This window comes from Schistocerca nitens, chromosome 5, assembly GCF_023898315.1.
Source record: "Schistocerca nitens isolate TAMUIC-IGC-003100 chromosome 5, iqSchNite1.1, whole genome shotgun sequence".
Taxonomy (NCBI): Eukaryota; Metazoa; Arthropoda; class Insecta; order Orthoptera; family Acrididae; genus Schistocerca; species Schistocerca nitens.
This window is the reverse complement of record NC_064618.1, coordinates 254,802,750-254,823,844: the sequence shown is the minus strand read 5'-3', so window position 1 is coordinate 254,823,844 and position 21,095 is coordinate 254,802,750. Positions and strand designations below refer to the sequence as shown.

At 43.3% G+C, this 21,095-nt stretch overlaps 1 protein-coding gene across 3 annotated transcripts in view; it reads left to right on the top strand.

The window, feature by feature from the left end:
- Nucleotides 1-872: 872 nt before the first annotated feature.
- LOC126259253 (clavesin-1-like) overlaps nt 873-21,095 on the top strand; it is a 64,383-nt gene continuing 44,160 nt past the window's right edge. Inside the window, exons 1-2 of one of the 3 annotated variants that reach the window (XM_049955885.1) lie at nt 873-1,046; nt 12,850-12,921. The gene's annotated coding sequence lies outside the window, so the exon portion shown is untranslated. The remainder of the gene's footprint in view (nt 1,047-12,849; nt 12,922-21,095) is intronic. The other 2 variants (XM_049955883.1, XM_049955884.1) reach the window with 2 other exon arrangements.

The window sequence follows — 21,095 nt, the reverse complement described above, 5'->3', positions numbered from 1 at the left end:
GTAAAAAATAAAAAAAACTAGTCTTATATCCGAGACAAAACAAATAGCGAAAAATTACTGTTATTCGAAACTAAAGCACCGGTACCAGTTATAATCGGTCGATTTTTCCCATCCCTATCCATTAGTACGATAGTTATCCCAATGGCGACAGAGGAAGCCGTTGAAAACGATGAAGTTGGTTTGATGGCAGCTTCCGCAATACCTGAACTGTGGATCCCCACCTGCAGAAATTTGCGTCAAACAGGCACCAGAAAAAAAAAATTATTCCCGTGCAGTTATTAGTAAAAATGCCCGCTCCCGTTAGCTGAATGGTCAGCTTGACGGACTGTCAATCCTCTGGGCCCGGGTTTGATTCCCAGCTGGGTCCTGGGTCGGGGGATTTTCTCCACCCAGGGACTGGGTATTGTGCTGTCCTCATCATCATCATCTCATCTTCATCGACTGCAGGTCGACGAATTGACGTGAAATTGAAAGACCGGCACCCGGCGAACGGCCTGCCCAAGGGCGCGGCCCTAGCCATACGCTTAAATTTAGTGAAAATACGCGTAAAATCTGTGAAAAGGCAAGCTACTAAGAGTACGCTGCAAAATTGCCACCACGCTCCAAGGTGACCAGCTCGCGTGCTTTTAACCGTATTGACACAATACAGGAAAGAGGTAACAGGTATCGCGTACCGATCGTGACGCGGATCACTAAGGCGTGCGAATCGGGTTTTTCGGGTAAACGGCAAGGTCCTGTTGCGAAACACCAGAAAATCTACCTGTGTCGCAGAAAACCGGTCCAGGGGCTGGTGAGCATTCTGCGAGCAGTCGCGGCAGCCACCCCAGAACCCGCTCCGCGGGACCTTGAGCAGCGGCGAGTATTTCACAGGCGCGGGACGTCGGCGGACACCAGCCACGCTGTGGTCGCCGCCGCCTGCTCGCACCGTGTTCCGTGCCAAGCCACCCGTGCCGTCCGCTAGACGCTCCGTCCACGGAGGCAGCCACCGCCACGAGACGCCGGCAGCCACAAGGCGCAGAGTGGAACGGCGGAACCACTGCCCGCGGGTGAGTCGCAAGCAGTGGCAGCAGGCACAGCGGCACACGAGTTGAGAATTAGAAAACATCGTTCTTGCGACACACAACTGGCTCTTTATTCCCATAAAGTGTTGAGTGCTATTGGCAAGGGATCTCAGATCGATTCCGTATTTCTGGATTTCCGGAAGGCTTTTGACACTGTACCACACAAGCGACTTGTAGTGAAATTGCGTGCTTATGGAATATCGTCTCAGTTGTGTGACTGGATTTGCGATTTCCTCTCAGAGAGGTCACAGTTCGTAGTCATTGACGGAAAGACATCGAGTAAAACAGAAGTGATTTCTGGCGTTCTCCACTGCTTGGACAGTGTTAGACCACGTTAGGAGTAGCCAGTGAAAAAGATTCCCTGTGGGTAAGGAAGGAATCTGCCAGCTGGAGACTCCACTGTTTCTTCTGCTGGCGTTCCGTAAAGATAAACTCTCATCCTAGCCCAGGCTTGCTATGCGCCGCGGCTCCCTTCCGTAAAGGAATTCCTTTTGCTCTCTCATTTAAAGCAGCGTTGAGGCTTTCATAAAACTTTTTTCTACTACTACTACTGAGGCTGGCGGAAGAAATTGTTCCTCGCTTTATTGGATGCAGTCTGTTTCTTTGCCATTTCTGAACATAAATATAAAACTGTTAAATGGATCCATGTCGATCTTTGCTACAAAAGCAAGAACGTGTCTCTTTGCATCTGTCCAGCTTAGCAGGAAACGGCAAGTAGCGTCTGTCTCTCCCGCTTTTCACTTATTTCAAGACAACTGAAAACGAGACTCCGGAAGAGATGAAACTGCTTAAGAGAAAGCCTAATAGATTATAGTGGAACTTGTCGCGAAAAATATAGACGAAAACTCTACACAAAATCACGAAACTATAAGGAAAAAGTATATGAATGTGGGCATGTCCGAAAGAAAAAGAAACACCACGCATTCATATAGTTAATTCGTCTCGTTTGGTAATGGATCCAACATCTAGATGCGGATGCACAATTATGGTCGGCCTCCTGAGGGAATCTCAACGTAGCGAGCATGAAGGATAGGAGACGCTAGGTGGGAATATGGATCGCCGGGAGGCATCGCGAGATAGTTGACGCTATGCCGACGACTACTGTGTCCGGGTCGGGCAGTGGCTAACAAACTACCTAATAAGGCGGAGATAATGGTTTCGAACCAAATCCAGCACACATTTTTCGCTCATTCCACAAAAAAATGGCGGACTGATCCAGGTGAAACCAATACTTCGTTCCCTCCTCTATCACTTCTCTCCCTCCACCTCCAATTTACATAATACACTGAAGAGCCAAAGCAACTGGTACACCTGCTTAATATCGCGTAGGGCACCCGAGAGCACACAGCAGTGCCGCAGCACGTCTTGGCAAGGACTCGACTAATGTCTGAAGTAGCGCTGGAGGGAACTGACACCATGAATCCTGCAGAGCTGTCCATACATCCATAAGAGTACGACGGGATGGATACCTCTTCCGAACAGCACGTTGCAAGGCACTAATGTTCATGTCTGGGGAGTTTGGTGGCCAGCGTAAATGGTTCCTGGAGTCACTTGGTACCATTTCTTGACGTGTGGAGTGTCGCATTGTCCTGCTGGAATTGCCCAAGTTTATCGAAATGCACAGTGGACATAACTGGATACAGGTGATCAGGCAGGATGCTTACGTACTTGTCACCTGTCAGAATCGTTTCTAGACGTATCAAGGGTAGCATATCACTCCAACTGCACACGCCCCACATAATTGCACAGCCTCTACCAGCTTTGACAGATCCCTGCTGACACGCAGGGTGCATGGATTCATGAGGTTGTCTCCATACCCGTACACGTCTATCCGCTCGACACAATTTGTAGCGAGACTCGTCCGATAAGGCAACATGTTTCCAGTCATCAACAGTCCAATGTCGGTGTTGATGGAACCAGTGAAAGCGTAATGCTTTGTGTCGTGCAGTCATCAACGATACAAGGGTGGGTCTTCAGGTCCGAAAGCCCATATCGATAATGTTTCCTTGAATGGTTCACATGCTGACATTTGTTGATGGCCTAGTATTGTGTCACGCTGAACGATTCTCTTCAGTCGTCGTTTTTCCGGCCGTAGCGATGTCGGATATTTGATGTTTTACCAGATTCCTGATATTCACGGTACACTCGTGAAACGGTCGTACAGGGAAGATCCTCACTTCATCCCTACCTCGGAATTGCTGTATCCCATCGCTCGTGCTCCGACAATAACACGACGTTCAAACTCACTAAAATCTTGATAACGTCCCATTGTAACAGCAGTAACCGACCTAACAACTGCGCCAGACAGTTGTTTTCTTATATAAGCGTTGCTGACCGCAGCGCTGTATTCTGCCTGTTTTCTTATCTCTCTATTTGATTACGCATGCATATACCAGCTTCTTTGGCGCTTCAGTGTAAAAGGGAATTTCTATGTCGCATCATGAAGTGGTATTATTTATTACGTTCACATACCTCTTGCGTTCATGACATAGCAGCCCACCACTTCACAGCTTGCACAAGACATTAGTTTTATAGTTATGATTGGAGCGGCTAGAAGAGAAAAAGGATACAGGAGTGAAAGTAGTAATTTACCTCATTAATCACTAATTTATAAGATGTGTGAGGGTATATCTATTATTAATAATTACTGCTATCATCATTACTGCTGTCAGCATGTATTTTTCACTTTAGATAAACGGAGCTGTTCGGAGTAGCCGCACGGTCTGTGGCGCCTTGCCACGGTTCGTGCGGCTCCCGCCGTAGGAGGTTCGAGTCCTCCATCGGGCATGGGTTTGTGTCTTATTCTTAGCATAAGTTCGTTTAAGTTAGATTAAGTAATGTGTAAGCCTAGTGACCGATGACTTCAGCATTTTGGAACTTACCTCAATTTTTCCAAATTAACCGGAATGTGAACGTGACTGAATAACAGATACAAAAGAAATAAGTACTTGTCGCTAGGTTGCATCTTCTGTTACTGAGATAGCACCTCTGGAAATCTGAAGTTACTGACCAGGTGAGTGAGTCTAAATAACACAGATTTCAGCATTTACTCTAATGTTTCGAACCCACTATTACTCTATAATAAGTTAATAATTTTACTTTATGCTACAATCTGTGTTACTTTCACTTCGTCATTATGGGAGAGCTATCAAGTAAGAACTAAACTTAAATATGGATACAGGTTATCCTCGGTTGGAAACAGTTTAAAGTGTAAGAAGAGTCGCGGCCAAATCGCTTCTCATCCTCGTGTTGCGGTCGGGAATTATTGCGAGTCAGTAAAACCCCGTTGATAAACACGACACGGTATTTTACTGCGGGTTTCTCGGGATAGTTTTTGTATCTCGTTGCCGCATAACGTTGGAAACGTGGCAGTGATCTCACGACCGTTTGCTGTTTCGATCATTTTTCACCTTACTGCGACTAATCACAACTCGTATACAGCTGTCGCGGAAATGCCGCATATTCTGTAACAAAAGAATAAGCTTTATGTGATGCACGCGAAGGATGACACCTGCTTCATGACACGACTCAACAGCAAATCTTACTTCCCGGACGCCATAGTTCAAAAGGTTCAAATGGCTCTGAGCACTATGGGACTTAACATCTGAGGTCATCAGTCCCCTAGAACTTAGAACTACTTAAACCTAACTAACCTAAAGACATGACACACATCCATGCCTGAGGCAGGATTCGAACCTGCGACCGTAGCGGTCACGCGGGACGCCATGAAGTATTTATCGAATTGCACCAATCTCCACTTCAGTGATTACCAAAATTCCTGATACCGTTACGCACGAATGAAGTCACGTGTTAGCTAATATCCTCCATAAGTTTCAGTTGCCTATTCTCTTTAAAGTGAACAAAAACCAACACTCGTTTATGACATTTTAGTTTTTGGGACTATTTGTTGATTAAATTATATATATATATATATATATATATATATATATATTATATATATATATATATATATATATATATATATATATATATATATATATATAATCAACAAATAGTCCCAAAAATTAAAATAAATAACACTGATGTTCCACAGTAATATATATTTCACAGTTCGTATTAAACTAGCGTTTGGCCTTTTAGATCGTCCTCAGACAGGTCCTGGACGAGCCAAGCAATAAACATTCGGAGTCAGATGCTTCGCCAACGACCATAGTCCACAAGGCATACAAAACTGCTCAACGTCAGTCGACTAAGGAACACAGAAACTGTGCAGTACCTGCCTGTTGCTTTGTTATGTGGTCCGAAAAGTCGCAATGTCACCTCTTCTCAAATACGCAAGACTGAGTGCAATATATTAAGGACGAAGCTCAGGCCGGAGCTCTGTGCTGTTTTGGGGAAGTTTTGTATACCTCGGCTTGTACCCACGCATTCAGACAACCATTAACATAAACCAAACTATTTGTTTCAACATTCTGAGTGAACAAGTGTCGTCATTTCCATTATATTTTCGTGATAAATAGCCGCGTTGCCCTCGACTCGAATCATAATGGTGGTTGAAATTTTTGCTGTAAGGGGAGGAGAGTGTTGGCGTAAAGTTCTTACCACGTCTTTGTACCAATAGCATGGATTAATTTCCGACCATCCCACAGTTATGAAATAAGGCCACGTGACAGCGTCGATTTCGTCTATCGGATTGGGACATTAATATCGGCGGCCTCCATTCGTGCAATTCGACAGGAGAAACTCTGGATGACCGCACCGGGTTTCAATCTCCCTCTTCTCTCATCATCAGCACAAAAATAACACGACACGATACACGGATCCATTACATTCGCCTACACTCTACAAATCAGCACACGACACAACTCTCACACATCCGCAACGAAAAGGATCATTGCGTTTGGAGCAAATTCAGCCTTTCCGAAGGAGAAATCCTGTGGAATTTCCTAGACTACTATGTCTTTCGACATTTACGTTTTTATTGTAAACTTTGTCTAGAATCGAGTTGCTAAAATAACATGATCGGTTTCGATTGTGATTGCAATCATCTTCAAATCAGAAAATATCGTCAAAGAGCGTAACGCGCCTCATATCGCAGAATCAAGTACTGAATACTGAAACTGATAGACGTTTTAATGGTTCTGTACTTGATTTTACAAGACGTGACGTGTTGCACTTTGCAACTGAGAACTTTTCAATTTGACGCAGCCGTCACTCGGCTTCGTAGCCCAGGTCACCAACGGACGCCACGCAACCGGTTCGAATACTGATGTTGGAAGAAATTTTAGGCCAAAGAAGGTGGAAAGGTGATGGCGTAATCATCACTAATATCAGATTTTGCGCCAACGTTCTGGATTGTCGGTGTCCTCGGCGGCCCCCTTGGTGTCAGTCTAGTGGAATAGTCTGTGTGCAAGCACCCGGTTTCACAACATCTCCCTTCTCAACATCGACATACAACACAAACAAAACAACACACTGCTACACACACCCACTGCAGTCACGTACATTCCACAGAGACAATACTACACAACATCCACGCAACGCGAAGGACGGGGCGAAGCACTCACTCCGTCTTCAGGCCACAAGTGGCCCATCGGGACCATACGACAGCCGTGTCTTCCTCAGCTAAGGATGTGGGTAAGAGTGGCATCTGGTCAGCGCACCGCTCTCCCGGCTGCTACGATGGTTTTCTTTGACCGGAGCCGCTACTATTCGGTCGAGTAGCTCCTCAATTGGTGTCACGAGGCTGAGTGCACCCCGAAAAATGGCAACAGCGCATGGCGGCCCGGATGGTCACCCATCGAATTTCCGGCCACGCCCACACCGCTTAACTTCGGTGATGTGACGGGAACCGCTGTATCCACTGCGGCAAGGCCGTTGCCCACGGGGCGAAGGAAGAAAGACTTTCCCAGTTGCTGACCACTGAGCACTGGTTGCAGGTCGCCGGGACATCGCCAACATCGATGTTTCCATGTATGTCTGACGTAGCCACTCATGTGTGTAAAGATGAAAACATGAAAGAGAGTGTTTGGAAAGAGCGTGGGGAATTTGTCCAGAGATCAAGTATTAATAATAATGTATTCCCCTATGTGGAAAAAATTGCGAATATGATGTCATGGCGGATGGTTTTCAACGAGGGCGTTCAGCACACCCAACAATTAATACGGACACAGCTTTATCGCCACCAGATGTGTATCTAATTCATAGCCATGTTCTTGAACTTAACTGCTCATGCACAACCTCACAGGGCAACAATTCTCAGTTCATTTTTGTATGAACTTTATTGCAAAATAAATGTTCAAAATACGGTGCCCTCTTAAAACTATTTTGTATTCTGGTACCTCAATATTACGATTAATTACTAGAGAGAAACATCTATTTGATGAGCCATTCCTGAGAACTTTTTTTTATCAAATCTGGGATATTGTTAAACTGGGCAATATTTAACCTGACTCACTCAAGATGGCTCAAATGGCTCTAAGCACTATGGGACTTAACATCTGAGGTCATCAGTCCCTGAGACTTAGAACTACTTAAACCTGACTGACCTAAGGACATCAGACACACATCCATGCTCGAGGCAGAATTCGAACCTGTGACCGCGGCAGCAGCGCAGTTCCGGACTGAAGCGCCTAGTACCGCTCGGCCACAGCGGCTGGTGAATCACTCAAGAAACTTTTAATAATTAACGATGAAATGTATCGTAAATAAACCTACATCGAACGTTGTCTCGATATGGGATGCGTTCATCTATTCCGTTATGTAACTGTTGGAGCAGAGTCATTGTCTTCTTTTTCTTCCAGCAGGAAACACAGCAATAAATCGCTATTAGTCGTTCTGAGAAACATGCATCTACTGCCACCAACTGCTCAAGACAGAAGCTAAGAAAAACTGCAAGCTAATTGCCCGTGGCGCCCGCAAATGAAATTGTTCAACTTCTACACTGCCTGACAAAAAAAGTGAAGCACCCAGTAAGTGTGGTCGGATGTCAATGCCACTTGGCACTCCTTCACATCATTGGTGGATATAAATGTATAGAGTTACAGAACGGCCGTCAGAGCGCAATGGTGTTGTTGGTGTTTCGCGTTCTTACCAGACCTAGAGATGTAACGGATGAGAACTGTGTCATAGGAGGTATGTTCAAAAAATTCCAGAGCATTGTCCACAAAATTTTTCTGCGCTTTCCTTTTGCTTATTGTGCACGGTCTTTTTCGAAATAGTCTCCTCCACAAATAATACACCGCTCGCAATGCCGTTTCCACTTCCGGAAGCAGTCTTGGTACGTCTCTTGCTGGATCGCGCGAAATGCCGCCTGCGAATTTTGTTTCCTCTCGTTTATCGTTGCAAATCTTTGCCCTTGAAATGAGGTTTTCAACTTCGGAAATCCAAAAAAGTCCGCAGGTCCAGGTCTGGAGAGTACAGAGCATGAGGCGCCACAGTGATATCGTTTTTTCTCTCAGGCTTCGCAACACGTCTCGATAGTGCCATCCATTAACAGTTTCTCCCTGTGGCACGAATTTATAACTAACTAGCTATTCAAAGTCAAAGAAGACTGTCAGCATGGCTTTGACATTTGACCTGATCTGACAGGCTTCTTTTGGTCTTAGGGAACCTTTCCCGGTCCATTATGAAGATTCAACCTTGATCTCAACATCATAACCGTAGACCCACGTCTTATCACCAGCTGTGATTCTCTTAAGGAACATCTCGTTCTCACTTACGCGATCCCAAAGCTCTTCACAGATTACGAGGTGAAGGTCTTTCTGGTGTTGAATCATGAGCCGTGGGACGAACGTGGAGGCAACACGATGCGTTCAGGGATGCTGTGTCAGTATTTCATGACATTATCCAACTTAAATGTTACGTTCTTCTGCAATCTCTCGGACAGTCAGGTTTGGACTCGCGCGCACAATTTCCTTGACGCTCCTGACATGATCGTCGTCGGTAAACGTCGAACGGCATCCTGAACGACCGACATCTTTTACTTACGTCCGGCGATTTTTAAGCCGTGTGGACCATTTTGCAACACCGTGTACGGCTGAAACACTCATCACCGTAGGCATTCCGCATGATTTGGTTTGTCTCTGTAAAGATTTTCTTGAGTCTCACACAAACTTTAATGCAGACACTTTGCTGCTTTAACTCTGCCATCTCGAATTTCGCAAACAGTGTGACACAACGTTCTACTCAGTACAGCACTGAATAGTAAATAACAGGCACACAACGATGCACTTTACGGCAGTCACACATGAAACGCTACCTTACGTCGGGATGCCAATCTCATTTCGCTCCAACGCACCATTGGCGCGAAATTACGAATGTTCCAGAATCTTTTGAAAATACTTCGTATGATTAGTGATCACTATGAAGGATACGGAGATGCCACGCACTCATCTTAGACAGCGTTATGAGCACCTGCCGAAGTTTGCAAGGAGCCTGATTGAAGGTGTTCATCTGGTCGGTTGGTCGAATAATTCAGTGTTAAGATTTGTGGGTAATTCGGATATAACAACGGTCTGATGCTGCATTGCATGGGAAGGTGAGGGCAGGCATACATGTCGTAAATATTCAGGTCAGACACACCAGATTATCCAAAAGTAGGATCGCTGTACCGTGCACCAAGAACGTCGTAAACCTTCACATTTGCGCCTGCCATCCGAGAACAAGTAATGGACTCCCTGCAACATTCAGTTGGACTTTAGAAACAGGTGGAGTAGGAAATTACTATTACATGCCTATACTACATCGATACCACAGCACAAACGGCTGCAGTAGGGAGAAACGATTTCTGAAGCTGCCTGAAAAGAGGCGAAACACGTCAATCAAACTTATCCTGTTTTTGCAACCTTTACTGTTTTTCCTACTGAAAATATATCACGGTTGCTACATGATGGCTATAGAACGGGAGGATTTATACAAACGGCTGCGTCTGGAGTAATGCCCTGACCAGAAAGTATAGACTTCTGATGATGCAGTCCATGGTGTGTTCAACGTGTGTCGGCCACTGAGGAGGTAACCTGGCGAGAGGTTCCACTCTTCCAAAGTTTCGAATATGCACTGCAGTGTTACTCCTGGAGTTATGGCGGCTGAGCCAACGGTAATGACTAGCACACTGAAGAGCCAAAGAAACTGGTACGCCTGCCTAATATCATGTACACACCCCGCGAGCACGCAGAAATGCCGTAAGAGGACACGGCATGGACTCGACTAATTTCTGAAGTAGTGGTGGAGGGAATTGACACCATGAATCCTGGAGGGCTCTCCATAAATCCGTAAGAGTACAAGGGCGGGGGGGGGGGGGAGATCTCTTTTGAATAGTACTTTGCAAAGCATCCCAGGTAAGCTCAATTATGTTCATTTCTAGGGAGAATGATAACCCGCGGAAGTTTTTAACCTCAGAAGAGTGTTCCTGGAGCCACACTGTAGCAATGCTGGACGTGTGGGGTGTCGTATTGTCCTGCTGGAATTGCTCAAGTCCGTCGGAATGCACGATGGACATGAGTGGGTACAGGTGACCAGACAGAATGCTTACATACTTGTCACGCAATTGATGCGTTAGAGCACAGCACACAAACGGCACAATAGAGCGATAGACACGTAATTTTGCAGCAGGTCAGTGCTCGACCCCGTCGTAAAACCCGTCAAAATATACACGCAAACGTTGAAATGAGAAGTGCTATCCCTCACCCCGTATTCTTAATACGTTGCTCTCTCTGACTAGCACTTTTTTCGATCAGTGGCATACAGTCTGGCTGACAAGCACTTCCGATCAAATGAACAAGTGCAACATTGAATAAATTCATAGATCCCCACAAAAGATGCCCAGTTCTTCCGTCACAGGATTCTTGTGCTATCCGAAAGATGGGAGAATGTAGTGGCCAGCAATGGGAAGACTATGAGTCATAATTTTTTTGTACGTTTTTCACAATAAAGGCCCAAAATACGAGAAAAAACGGCGGAAGCAAAGTTGTAGACCTAGTACTAACGGATTATTTTAGAACAGCTCTCTCAAACGATGGAACTTTTGAGTTTGTGGGAAGGTCATATGGGACCAAACTGCTGAAGTCACCGGTCCATAAGCTTACGCACTCATTAATGTAACTTATACTAACTTAGGCTAAGAACAACATACACACACCCATGCTTGAGGGGGGACTCGAACTTCCGACGGGGGGAGCCGCACGGACCGTGACTAATCGCCAAAGACCGCGCGGCTACCCTGCGCTGCCCTCAAATGTTGCTCCAAACAGTCTCACAAAACACAATGTTCACGTTCGCGAGTAAGGAACACGCCACTCTGAATTTGGTTACTTTAAACGCCACCCAAAAGTTCATAATTTCATGCCGTGAATTAACTTGAGCTCTCTTTCACCCTTTACGGTACTTCTCAAAACATTTTGGTATCGATATTTCGCAATATTAATAATTTTCAACAGAGCACATATCAATAGGTCTGATCACTGTGAGATCCAAGCCCCGACTTTCCTCTCTCTACGCAAAAGAAGTTTCTAGTTCCCCAAAGAAAGCGCGAATATGTTAATTCCGCGTTGGCGGAGAAACTTCGCAGTCAGTCGGAAAGCAGCATCCGATCCGCTCAGTCCCGTGCGTATATACCGACTGAATCAAAATTTGTCACTGAATCAGAACAGTAAATTGCTGTAAATAAGTTTAGAAAACTCACAAATATAAAATTAATTCCCTCTTAACAAAACTACCTTTGCGAAATCGTAATCTCATTTTTCCACTACCATTAACTGACGAAATAGTTTATAACGAATTCCCTTGTCCGAATGAGTAAGAAACACGTCTTTCTCGGAAAGTCCGCACGTGACCAGTCGCCTCAAAGTTTAGTACAAAAACTTTACATAAAACGTTATTTTACATTTACGCTTGGATTAACTCTCGTAACTAAGTATAAGAGTGGTAGTAACCAACAAACAATTAGAAATTAAACCAACGGAACCGCAACTAAAATTGACAGTATTTTGACTGCAGCTCAAACAGTGTCGATCAGTGACCTCTATCACGTGGCTTAAAAATTACATGCACTCGAAGAATATGACGCCACCTGTCTTGCGAGTGACACATACTGCACGTGTGATCACTGCTGTAATGTCCCATATAAATAAGTAGGATGTAGAGGCCCTCCGCCTCAGTCTGTCCGCGATACAAAATTTGAGGACCAGCTTGGACATTAACTCCGCCTCGGTATCTTCATTCAGGATGTCAGAGAGCTGTTACAACAGTTGAGTGTCTCAGGGGAGGATGCACAGGCTTTATGATACCCTTCCCCACCGAATAGATGCAAGTATCCACACCACAGAGAGTATAACACGCTACTGATAAGTCGGCTCATACTATCAAGTTCTCTTTAAATTTCTGTCCATGTTACGATCACTGGAATAACCTCACATACCCTCTTAATCGATGGAGCATACAAAATACATTCATCATCAAGCTGTGACTTGAACTATAAGCTACGAGAAAATCAGTCTTGTGTGCGAATTACCTGTGCATCAAAATCGAACGAGACATACCATACCTCGAAGGAAACGCTCAGATCCGAAAGAGGTAGTTTTCAATATTTTAAACGAAAAAGAGGAATTCTACCGAATAGCTAACCTTCAGATTTGATGTAGCTTTGCATACTGTACTTTTTGTAGCAAGAAGATCAGAAAACTTCTTTTCCTCACATGCTCCGTGCTCCGTGCTCCGTGCTCCCAGTGCGATGACGCAGGCGCCACCTGCATTATAAGAACATTCGCAGCTTTCGCGATGACGTGTGACCTGTGGCGTAAGCTAATGCAGTCTTCTGCTTTGCTAACAGAGAGCCTGCAGTCTACCTCTGGTGGCTCTGGAGAGAACAAGTGCGAGGCCGCTGATGAACACCCTAAGTGCGGTGAGTCTAGCGCCTTCAGCAGTGTTTTGTTTTAAAACTCGACGTCTACAAATTATGAATGCAGTGACACCAACTTAGTATAACTTGTATCAGGCGATCTATAGGCTAAGCGGCTGAACATTCTACGCACACTATGCAATATCCAATGTCGTCACGAGGTAAGTCCGGACCAGCCTGCGAGAATGCCTCACTTAATACGTTAAGCGTCTCCTGAAGACCATATCATTGTCACTTATTCCAGGTTTAACATTATAAAAGTTATTTAAGAGGATATTTATACTGCTATACTAATAAGCCCTCTTGTTCCAAATGTCACGCAGTTTGAGGAAAAACATGTTACATGTTGCAAGATTTAAGGGATCGATCGAAAGAGATTTCTCTATCGGTCTACTACTCGTATATTTCACTGTTTTTTTTTTTTTTAAAAAAACAGCGAACCCTCCTTTCTCCAACGATAGGGAAAACACTTCGGATGTAGTACTAAGAAGAACAAAGTGTTTGCGTTAAACTTTGAGTATAGTTGTGTCCTCTCTCTCCTTGCATTGTAACTTGCACCCTTCCATTACACACGAAATGAAGCTCGATGTATTTCTCTCTAAACTCTCTATGGATGAAAACTTCACGTGGCCTATCTTTTTGAAACAGGACCATCGGTAGGTGAAGTATTTAACGTAGTCCTAGAAAAGTTTTGGGAACTGCAATAATTGTAGTGAATAGTGTCGCCAGTATCAAAGTGAACCTAGTGGCAGAACTGTTGAATCAAACCGACACAATGAAGTGCCCTCTGTGACAGAAACATAAGCTAAGTAACAGTTATTTGTTCATCAATGAGTCTTTAGAATTATCAAACCACATTTCGAAAAATCATAAAAATATAGATCGAGACGGCGTAACGGTTAAGAAACTGGGAGAACGACGTTTAAAGCCCAGTCCAGATTTATGTTTTTGGGAGAAAATGACATTCCGTTTGCGGAAACGGTGATTAACTTGTTGTAAGGAATTACTTTTTATTTTTGATCCAGCTACTTTTTTATGATGCAATCTCAACCGGTTTCATGTTACAAAAGCCTTATTCGAATGCAGTGTGTGAGATATGTTGAACAAGTGATCATATTGTATATACTACACTATTAAATAAAAAGTGAATGAGTCAGAAATAAAAAAAAAACAAATAGTGTCCTCAAAGTTTGTGTTTCCCCTAACCGCTTGACATAATTGTGGGGATGATGACTGAAAATTGAACGACCTCTTTCTTTGCCCATTCCTACGCAATGATCTCGTGTGTGTGTGTGTGGGGGGGGGGGGGGGGGGGGGAAACGTCTCTCTCGTCCTATCTCCTCTAATAGTCAGCCAATAGACAAATTTGATAGCATCGTTCTATGGGAAAGTGATTGGAAGTTTCAGCAAAGTATGGACAAACGCCAACCCGTGTAGTCGCCGTGCGTGTTAAAGTGCCACTTCCGGGACGGGGAGGTGTACTGTCCCCGGATCGAATCTACCAGATTATGCCTGACAGCCCCGATGTGACTTTTAGGCGGTTTCCCACATCCAACTCGCTGAAAGCAGCATTAGTATCCAACTCACGTCTCAGTTACACGATTCGCAAACATTTAGAAAACTTTCGACCACTTGTACATGCAAACAGCTGTAGTAGCAGTATTACGTCACGGGAGTGTAACGGGGTGGCGACAGGAAGTGCATCCGGCCACAAAATCCGGAGATAATCACGCTGACTCTGCGCCGATTTGGGACAAAGGCACATGAAATAGAAGATGCTGAAAAGAGTGAAGGAATTAATAGTAACCGGAATACTTACGAAAGCGTACATTTCCACACGATGATGAATGCAGGCACCATGGTTGTTTTAGAGTATGATAGAGCACCTGAAATATGTGTGTGACGTGTCATTCACCAAATCATGTTCGTACTCGATCTCTGCAGCTGTGAGTGGCCCAAATACTTGCTAGTGAAACTGCAACACTGCTGCTTAATAGTGCTCCGCACTTTACATACGCGTGGTCCACAAACGGACACCACTCCACAGTTCAGACTAAAGAAATCGCCTTAACTGGTAGATTCTACGACGTAGAAACGCTCACGGAAAGCTGTATTTTTTGTGCCAACTATTTCACCTCATGGTAGCGCCTGCAACCTACATTCTCAGTTATTTGCTGTATTTATGCCAATTTCTGTCTTCCTCTACATTCTTTACCCTCTACAGCTCCCTCTAGTTTCATCGAAGTTATTCTTTGATGTCTTAACAGATACACTACCATTCTGTCCCTCCTCCTTATGAGTGTTTTCCATATATCCCTTTCTTCTCTATTTTGAGGAGAAACCTGCTCACTTCTTTCCTTATCACTACCACACGATGATGTGCTCCAAAATCAGTAATACAATACCAAAAAACTAAAATGACCAGCATAATTTATGTTATGTGTGGTCTGTTTATGAACAGCACACACACACACACATATATACACACACACACACACACATAAAACGCATAGCGTTTCTCATCTGTAAATACTGTACTGCCGTGTCATTAATTTTCATGTCACATGTGTCTATACAAAATCAAAAAAATACGTACAGTATTTCCACATGGACTTCATCATCATCATTAGTGAATTTCATCTGGTTGATACACTGATATATCACAGTAGCCGGCCGGGTTGGCCGAGCAGTTCTAGGTGCTACAGTCTGGAACCGCGCGACCGCTACGGTCGCAGGTTCGAATCCTGCCTCGGGCATGGCATGGATGTGTGTGATGTCCTTAGGTTAGTTAGGATTAAGTAGTTCTACGTTCTAGGGAATCGACAACCTTAGATGTTAAGTCCCATAGTGCTCAGAGCCATTTGAACCATCACAGTAAATTTCCTCTCCCTCTGTAACGCTTACAGTAACAAAGCAACAACAATATTATAATACATTACAAAGGGACTGCCTATACCTTCCCAAGCAGCTGACATCAACAGTCAGTCAACCATATCGTCTTTCTGATATTGTATACACAACGGTAAATTTTTTCTCCCCATGTAACACCTTTAATGCTTACTTAAATGAGAATGCAACATTATAATATATTACAAACGAAATGAAAGAAGCACACTTTTTCTCAGTAACTCACCCTTCTCCCTGTAAATGACGTCCCCAGCCGCTAACGTCATCTCTCTGATTTACACACCACAGTAAATTTCCTCTCTCTCTCTCTGTAATGCTTACTTTAATGATGCAACAACAACACAGAGTGAATGAAAGGAATACAGTTTTCCGCAGGAGCTGACACCTCTCCCAGTAGCTGACATGCCCAGCACGTGACATCATCCCGCTGACTAACAGACTACACCGAATTTCCTCTCGCTATGTAATGGTTACGTTTGATGGTGCAACAATCACTTTGATATATTACAGAGGTAATGTAACCTGCAACGTTACTTCTATGAGGCAACAACATTGTACGAGTAATACTTCCAGAGGAAGTGAAAGGAATACAGTTTGCCCCAAGTTTCCGTTGTGTTACAGTAGAAGATAACAATACGTACTGCAATAAGAAGTTAATAGCCTACCATGGGTTCATTTTAGTGATTAACAAACTTTGATATTGGATGAGGTTTTTCGAATCTAGATATAGGAATAACGTTGTTTACTTGCGTAATTCTCGGCGGCAAGTGCACTTTAACCTTTAGGTTAAGTCAGCTTTAGTGACTTCGTGTGTTTTACAGTGCAATAGAACGAATTCTTATGTGCTTGGATGAATTTGATGCATGGTACAAAAATCAAACTATGGTTGTCTGCTAACCCATAATTTGTTTCAGTAGTGCCAATAGGTGAGCTGCATGAATTTTGGTAAGTTATGCAGACAATTTAGATGTAGAAATATGAAACTGTATGTCCATTGTACTTGCAAACTGTAGCACAACAAGTAACTTTGGTCATTACCAAGTGTTGCCTAACCTATTACTTTTACCAATAGTGCCAAGGTAAGCACTTTATGTACTTCTTGAACAATCTTATGCAACAATTACATTATGACAGGAGTGCCAAGTGTATTTTGTACTCTAAATCTCGCATCTTTAGAGAAATGATACACATTTATTTTGTTCTAAAGGTGGAATTTTCATTCGTAATCAGAGATCTGTAATTATACTTGCACATTATGATAAACAGCCTGCATGTGTTTTGTACGCGAAATTATTTTGATTATGATAAATAATTTCTTTCCAGTCTGCTCGATTTTATTTTTGAGATACTGACTTTTCATTTCTGTCTTTTACCATCGTCTTTGGCTATATTTCGTATCTTCTTGTTCGAGCACCATCTTCGGTTGTGTAAGACTAAACACAATCTCGATCTCACAGTCATTTATTTAAACTACAACTGGTTACGACCTGTAACAGCAGGCTATCTTCAGATAATGCACTGTACAGATAAAAATTCAGAGTGCTGATTTACGTAGGTAAGTCATAAAACAGCTAACGATGATGGGACTTGGCACAGCTGTACTGACGCCAGTCGCAAAAATTCTGCTGATAGCTGACCAGCCACGGGTTAAAGAGCGCCAAAGAGCGCGCGCATGAGCCACATGACGTCAATGGCAGTCAATGGAAAGCGTTTTATACGTCGTATGATAAGATTTGAACATCCATTTTTAAAAATGTACGTAACTTCAGTTCTAAATGGTTAGAAAACGGTCTCTGAACGTGCAACCATGTACAAAATATTGCGAAACGGGAATTACTGTACAATACTCTATAGTATCCTATAGGTTAAAACCAGTTTAATAACATTAAATAATAAGCCATTGACATGGGTTAAACTGTAATTCAGAACGCCGTCTGGAGCAATAGCATTACGAAGACGATATTTCAGTAGCAACTGCTATTAACTCATCAATTATAGACTCATAACAGATTAAAATAAAAGAAGCACCTACGTAACCATTAAATACACCAGTATTGACATGAGCATAATTGCTTTATTATAATACATTAGAGTAATAAGGCAAATTAGAATTTTTTGGTTGTATGAACGCCATCTTGTGGCATCAGTTAGGATGCCTAAGGAGGCCGTTTCCATGGAGACATCGTCGTTCAAATGATTATCTTTTGAAAAAAAATGTATTCAATGGTCGCCGCGTGTTGCCTCGACGACAGTGGTCCATAGTTATCGTCAAAGCCGGCAAGGGTGCTCAGAGCCATTTGAACCATTTCATCGTGAAATATGAAAGAGAATGGTGTCGCTTACAGAAGTGGTGCCAATGTGATAAAATTTTGTAGTCAATAGCAAGACGTTGGTGGATGTTTCCAACAAAAAGACCAGTTGATTAAATTTAAGCTGGAGCCGAAATTGGAAGTCACAAAAAGTCGACGTATAAAATTGCGTTAGAAATTTATAAACAATCACTTCAAAATGGAAGATAAAGTTAAAATCATTATTTGATATAATGATAATTTTTACCAAACCTGCGCTTTACACAGAAGACATAAATACTTCTAAAATAACGAGGTACTTTTGTAATATTTGTTGTCATTTTACCATTAAAAGTTGAAACGCGGCCATGTTATGCAACTTACATTTCTAGTTATAACTAATCTCATGTTTCTTTTTCTCTTTTAAGGTATGCTTTTTAGCAGTTTACAGTTAACTTCATGTACATTTTAGAAAATAGATGTTTAAATCTTAACGTACGACATGTAAATCGCTTCCCATTGGCTGACACTGACGTCATGCTGTACAGGTGCGCCCTCTCTCCCTGTATTTAACGTTTGACTATTCAGCCATTAGCAGCAGTTTTGCGAATATTTCAAGCGTCGTTGTCATCGGCCGGATGGCTAACGCTACATTATTTTAACATATATTCTTTTTAATATATCCTTACTTCCCTATGTAAATCAGCAGTTCCAGTATTTATCTTTACAGTGCATTAACTGAAGAAGGTCTACTGCTACAGACCGAAATCGGTCATATTTTTAAAAAATGATTGTGCGATCGGGACTGTTTCTTACTAATTTCACCTAACTGTCGCATCGCGCTCTCTCAGTAAGGTTATCTAACTTTTTGATTCTTTTGTCATGTTGTGATGTATGTAAACATAGCAGAAGTTCTACTAGTGTGTTACGAAAATATGTCGTTTAAGTGCTGCATCATAACTTAATTTAATTAGTCATTCCAAAGTGTGGCAATGCATGAAAAGACAGCTATAGAAAGAGCTAAGCCTTCGTTGTCTTCTATGTTACAGAACTTGCATTGTTATCTATATATTCCAGTCTTCCCGAAAAAACTCACATGAGTCTATTTAGTTATATATGTTCCAGCAATGTCCACTCCATCAATGTCGGAGACCACATGGTCCCGATTGTTCATCCTAGTTTTCTGTGTCGATTGGATATTAATGAAGGTACTATACCCTTAAGAAATACCAAACTATTATGTCCCATACCTCACATTAATTCTTCTTTGATGTCGTCACATACGACCCTACGATGGCTGTCTCGAAGTATGCCTATTCCTGGACTGTAGTTCTGACGAAGCATAAACCCAGGACACTCTGTAGGTCTGTGTGTGAAGGGCAGTGTGTAATGCATGTCAGACTTACGTAACACGTAGTTCACACATAGAAAGTGAAAATGTACCAGCATTCTGATAGAATTTATCGTCATGCTATTTCTTCATAGTATAACAGCTACAAGAAACTAGCAGCGGAACGTACCAGAACAACATATGAAAATATTTTTTAAATAAAGTAGTCATTATACGACATGTCTACGTATGTTTCGGTTGTAATGCTCAGGTTTCATTTCAGACTTACAACGTTGCCGTAACAGTGCAGTTGGAATGTTGACACTTGTAGTGTTGGCAGACTCTCGTTTCATAGACTGAAGAGCCTAAGATACTGCCACACCTGCCTAATACCTTGTAGGGTCCCACGAGCTTGCAGAAGTGCGCAACACGACGTGGAATGGACTCTATTGGTGTCTGAAGTAGTGCTAGAGGGAACTGGCACTATGAGTCGCGGAGGGCTGTCCATAAATCCGTAAAAGTACGAGGGGGTGGAGATCTCTTCTGAACAGCATATTGCAAGGCATTCCCGATATGCTCAATAATGTTCATGTCTGTGGAGTGTGGTGGCCAGTGGAAGTGTTTAAACTTGGAAAAGTATTCCTGTAGCCACTCTGTAGCATTACTGGAGGTGTGTGGTATCTCGTTGGTCCGCCGGAATTGCCCAAACCCGTCGGAATGCACAATGGACATGAATGGATAAAGCTGATGAGACAGGATGCTTAACATACGTGTCACCTGTCAGAGTCGTATCCAGACGTTATCAGGGGTCCTATATCACTTTAAGTGCATACTCCTGACACCATTACAGAGACTCCAGCAGCTTGAACAGTCCCCCGCTAACATGCAGGGTATACAATTTGAAACGAGGCTCTTCTGACCAGGCAGCATGTGTCCAGTCATCAACAGTCCAATGTCGGTGTTGACGGGTCCAGGTCAGCCTTAAAGCTTTGTGTTGTACAGTCATCCAGGGTACACGAGTGGGTCTTCGGCTCCGAAACCCCATATCAATGATGTTTCCTTGAATTGTTAGTTGGTGGCCCAGGACTGAAACTGTAGCAGTTTGCCTAATGGTTGCACTTCTGTAGCGCTGGACGATTCTCTTCAGTCTTTTTTGATCCCGTTCATGCATGATCTTTTTCCGCCCGCAGCGATGTCGGAGATTTGATGTTTTACCAGATTCCTGATATTCACGGTACACTCGTGAAGTCGTTCTACGGGATAATCTCCACTTCATAGCTACGTCGGAGATGCTGTGCCCCAGCGTTCGTGCGCTGACTATAACACCACGTTGAAATTCACTGTGTATTGAATAACGTGCCGTTGTAACAGTAGTAAACCATCTAACAATTGCGCCAGACACTTACCTTACATAGGCGTTGCCGACCGCAGGGCCGCATTCTGCCTGTTTACATATCTCTGTATCTGACTAAGCATGCCTTTACCAGTTTCTTTGGAACTTCAGTGAATATCGGTTACCCTACGGTAATGACCATGTCATTCAGCTTTAGTATCTGGAGATATTGGCATAAGGGGGATGTACCGATGAAAGGACATTTGAAGCAGTTCATGTAATCCTGAAGCATGGAATGTTTATGATTGCTTCGACTAAG